Here is a 5,415-nt window from a genome sequence, read left to right as displayed (position 1 = left end):
CACTTGATTGTACTCCTGAGGAACCTGTATATAGACCAGGAGGCTGTCGTTCAAATGGAACAAGGGGACACTGCACGGTTTAAAATTAAGAAGGGAGTGTGTTAGGGTTGTATACTTTTACCATACTTATTCAAACTATGTGCTGAGCAAATGACCTGAGAAGCTGTACTATATGAAGAAAAACATGCCATCGGCATTGGAGTAAGACTCATTAACAACCTGAAATACACAGATGGCACAATTTTGTTTGCTGAAAGTGAGGATGACTTGAAGCACTGACTGATGAAGATTGAAGACTACAGTCTGCAGTATAGTTTACACCTCAATATAAAGAAAACAAAAATCCTCCCAACTAGGCCCATAAGCAGCATCACGATAAACGGAGCAAAGATTGACGTTGTCAGAGTACATGTTACTTGGTTGTATAATTACCACCAATGGAAGCAGCAGTCAAGAGATCAGATGTATTGCATCGGGCAAATCTGCTGCAAAACACCTCTTTCATGCTCTGAGAAGCAAAGACTTCTCCTTGAGGAGTACAATGTGCCTAACCCAAGCCATGGCATTTTCAATTGCCTCAGATGTATGTGAAAGCTGGCCAATGAATAAGGAAGACCAAAGAAGAGTTTAAGCTTTTGAGTTGTGGTGTTGGCAAAGAATGCTGAAAGTACTGTGGACTAATAAAAGTCTTGGAAGAAGTGCAGCTGGAATGCTCCTTGGAAGCGAGAATGGCCGGACTTTGTCTGACCCACTTTGGTCATGTTGTCAGAAGGGACTATTCTCTGGAGAAGGATATCATGTCTGGTAAAGTGGAGGGTCAATGAAGAAGGGGAAGTCCCTCAACAAAATGGATTGACACAGTGGCTACAATGAAGCCTGATATCTTTCTCCTGGGAATGGTCCCTTCTGACAACATGACCAAAACAGGTAAGACAAAGTCTGACCATTCTTTCTGCCAAGGATTCAGGAAGATTCTGGCTACACTTCCTCTGGTATGGATTTGTTCATTCTTCTGGTATTCCTTTGTATTCTCAGTATTTTTTGCAAACACCACAATTCAAAGGCATCAATTCATCGTTGGTTTTCCTTACTCATTGCCCAGCTTTCATAAGTGTATGAATTAATTGAAAACACCATGCCTTGGTTCAGGCACACTTCATTCTTCAAAGTGATATCATTGCTCCTTAACACTTTAAAGAAGGTCTTTTACAGCCAATTTTCTATAGAAGGTTAAACAGAGAAATAAAATAGAAGGAAAATAAATGATAAATAAAGAGGAGTAATAATAAGAAGTTTGAGACTTTATTATGTTCTAGAACTATATATATATATATATATATATATATAATTTCTGTTGCTCTTTTATTTTCTAAGTGCAGTGTTTTCTTTTTAAAATTTACAGTGAATTAAGGATATGTATGAGCACTGGTAGTGCAGTGCCTAAGGCACTTGATTGCTAACCAGAAGGCTGGTGGTTCAAACCCACCAGCTACTCCTGGGAAGGAAGGTTGGGCAATCTACTTCCATAGTGTTACTGCCTCAGAAACCCAAAAAGGGGTCGTTATGAGTTGGGTCCGACTCGAGGGCACATAACAACAGCACCATATGTCTATAAAGAGCCCTGGCTGCACAATCACTAAGCACTCAGATAGTAATGGAAACATTGACAGTTCAAATTCACCAACTGCTCCATGGAAGAAATGAACTGGCAGTCTGCTCCCATGAAGTTTACAGTCTATGAAACATTAGGGAGCAGTTCTATTCCATCCTACAAGGTTGGTATGAGTCAGAATTGACTTGACATACACAACAAAAATGACGTATGTGCAAATTCCATAAATATTTAGTCAGAGATTTTATTTTTGACTTGAAAAGCTTATAATATGAAAATAAGACATTTTATCTATTTTGTCAGCAATTTAACAATGTTATAAATTCTGATATTAAAAAATATAGATCAGAGACTTCCCACAAGGTGGCAGAATATGTAGACAAACTACACAGACCGTCTACAACAAAGAAACAAGAAACCAATTGAAACAGATACAAGGATAATCCTGGAACCCTGAGCTTCAAAGGAACAATAAAGAAGTGGATTAAAATACCAACTTGTAGAAGAAACTCAATGGAAACAGCAAATAAAGAGACAAACAGAGCTGTGAACTGTTGACTAGAATGATGGCATGGCTATTTTGAATATTTACAAGTGGTGTTCCCATCTGGACAGCAACCTGATAATCAGCTCGGCTTGCCAAGGACTGCACAGGCAACCACATTGATGGCACACAGAAAGGCACAATATTCGTTTTGTTCCTCTCCTTCCAATGAACAGAGGTGTGGACATCCTCCCTTCTTCCTTCTGGGTCAGCAGGAATTCTTTCTGGACCAAGGGCCCTGCCATAAGCTGCCATTTGGGCAGGCAGAAACTGGTCCTGGGACTAGGCAGCCTGCTCTAAGCCACCTTTTAGGATAGTAGGAACATTCCCTGAGACCAGGCACCCTACACTCAACCACTTTTTGGGATAGCAGGAACTTTTCTGAGAGTGAGGCCTTGTACCCATTTGCCTTTTGAGATAATAGGAACTTTGCTTGGGACCAGATGTCCTGCCTACAGCTGCTTTTTGTATTGGTAGGAGTTCTCCCAGGCACATTACTGCCAGTGGCCTTTGTACTGGTAAGAATTTTTCTTGATCCTTCTGGGCCAGCAGGAATTCATCTGGGATCTGGGGCCTTGACCCATATTTCTTCTGAAGTAGATAAGAATTAATCCTGAAATCAGCCACCCTGCTTCCATCTGCCTTTTGGGCTGGCTGGAAATATTTTGGGATCAGGCACCTTATATACAGTCACCTCTTGGAATGGGAAGAACTTTTTCTGGAAGTGAGGACTCTGTGCCCAGCTACTTTTTGGGACAGCAGGAACTTTATCTTAGGACCAGATGCCCTGTTCCCAACTGCTTTTTTTCATGAACAGGAATTCCTTCTGGAATCATATACATTTCTTCTAGCTGCATTTGGCCTGACAGGAACTTTTCTGGGTGCAGGTGCCCTGCCACCAGATATCTTCTGAGTCAGCAGGAACTAGTCTGGGATCAGGTATCCAGGCCCCGCTTGCCTTCTGGGTAGGCAGGAACTAGTGCTGGGATCAGGCATATGATTCCATGCTGCCTGCATGGCCAGCAGGAATACCATCTGGGTGTCCTGACTCCATTTTGATTTTTTTTTAATTATTTTTTTTTTCACTTCCTCCTTTCTTTCCTTGTATGTATTTTTTCTTCTTTCCCTTCCCTGATTCTTCTTCTTCTTCTTCTTTTTCTTTTTTTTGTTGTTTGTTTTGCTTTATTCCTGGTTCTTTTCTTTTTTCTACCTTTTCTCTTTTTGTTTTCCCATCTCTTTTTTCTTATGTTTCCATTACTACTTTATTTCTCTTACTGTCTTTTCTTTTATTCCTTGAAAAATTTTATTTTCTTTCTTTTTCTCTTTGTCTTCCTTTGGTACTTCTCCCATTATTTTCTTTTCAGTCCTCCCCTTTTGTGGTGGCTGTTGATTTATGCTGTTTGTGGCTTTTGTTCTCTTGTTTTTAAATTTTCTTTCTTTCTTTCTTTTTTTTTGTTTTTTTTGTTTTTGCTCTTTTGTCCCACCTGATGGGAGTTAGAAACCATGCCCATGTGCCCCAACCATATCTACACCTCCTACAGCTTTATCCCCTGAGCAAAGGACACCTCTTGCTTCTGCACCAACTGATCAACAATAGATGGTGGACAATACCAGTCAAACCCACCTTCACCTGGTCTACATAAACAGCTAACAGGGATGTATGCACAAATTCTCATCATCTATAACACTCACAAGGAGACGTGTGCTGAGTGCATAAGTGCTGCCAAATTAGTGAAAAGTATAGTAAGCTAGCCCTGCTCTCTCAAATATATTAAAGCATAATAAAAGAAAATGGCAAGAACAACAAAACCTGGGTGAATCACATCAACATACAATCACCAATTAACTATATAAATACAATGACATCACAATATCTCAGAGGCAACTGACAATCTCAGTTTACCAAATGAGGCAAGATAAAGTAGTACAAACAAGGAACAAGAATACAGAGACAGAAAACTTGACTGAGGAAAAAGTGGCATTGGAATTACTCAATGAGGAATTCAGAAGAATTCTATTTAGTACCTTCAACAGATTGAGAGAGAGATCAAAGAAAACACTGACAAAATGAAAGAAAGCACTGAAAAAAGTAAGGAAAACAGAGAAAACTCTAGAAGAATTTATGAAAACAATACAAGAAGAAACTGACAAAATAAGTGAAAAATTAGAAACCATACAAAACAGCACATAGTAATTCAGAAGACTAATAGTAAGATTTCAGAAGTAGATAATGTTAGGCCGAAGCAAACCCAAGCCACCAACATTTCAGTTAGCAGCTTCCTCCGGGTGTCAAGCCCTGATGAGACAGCCTGATAAGACAACCAAAGTGACAGAACCCGCCCAGACTGGAAAGTCCCATGCAGTGGCAGGCTTCCTCTTGTGAAGCCCCCTCATGCTAATTAAGTGCAGACCCATACTAACAGCTAATTTGTCCTCCACAAGACTATAAACCCTCCCCTCCCCAGCCAGGTGGTGCGACTTCCTTGGCCCCTCTCAGGGACCCGTGAACCTCGCCCACACCCCTCTTGGGGGCCTGTAAACCTCCCCCGGAAACTCAGAATAAAAACTTCTCTTTAACCTCACTTTTGTGCGTCCTCTTCTCCTTACTGTGGCCTTACATTTGGTGCCGAACCCCGGGAAGAGGAGTAGAACCTGAGGGAATTCTTACTCCCCTTCTCCCTCTTCCTTCCGGACCAGGGAATTCCGGCCCCCTGCATCCACCACCGGTAAGTCACATCTTACCCTTTACTCAATGCCCACCAGAGGATATACATCTTGTATTCTGTTGTCCTCCATCCTGCGGGCCATTTTAATTTTTTTAACTGTAAGCAATGAACCAGTGCCTACTACCAGATGATTTAAATTAGTTCTGTTGTAACCTGTCTGCGTCTGACTGAGAAGTTGTGTGAATGTTTCTGTGATGCTCCAAGATCTAGGTCGCGGAGCCTGAGTGGGCCCTCAGTTGATTTCCGTGTGAAGTCAGATCGGCATCATGGTGTGGCTCTGCCCTCCGCTCCGGGGTTTATACGGAGACACCTTAGCCAAAGACTCACTTAAATCCCCAAAAGGGGAGCGGACAACCGAGCATCTGACTAGTCCTTGGGACATGTCTCCAGTGTGATTATTTTCCTCTTTTAATATCTCCTGTGGATTGCTTTTGGGGAATTGACTTGCCCAAAGGTCTGAGTTCTGCACCGGAGTTTTCTGCCTCACTGGCACAGGGAAAAATCATGGTACCACGTCAGAAACTCCTCACAGT

This window comes from Orycteropus afer, unplaced genomic scaffold, assembly GCF_000298275.1.
Source record: "Orycteropus afer afer isolate SDZICR_OR568_19922 unplaced genomic scaffold, OryAfe1.0 scaffold00416, whole genome shotgun sequence".
Classification (NCBI taxonomy): domain Eukaryota; kingdom Metazoa; phylum Chordata; class Mammalia; order Tubulidentata; family Orycteropodidae; genus Orycteropus; species Orycteropus afer.
This window is presented reverse-complemented; position numbering follows the sequence as displayed.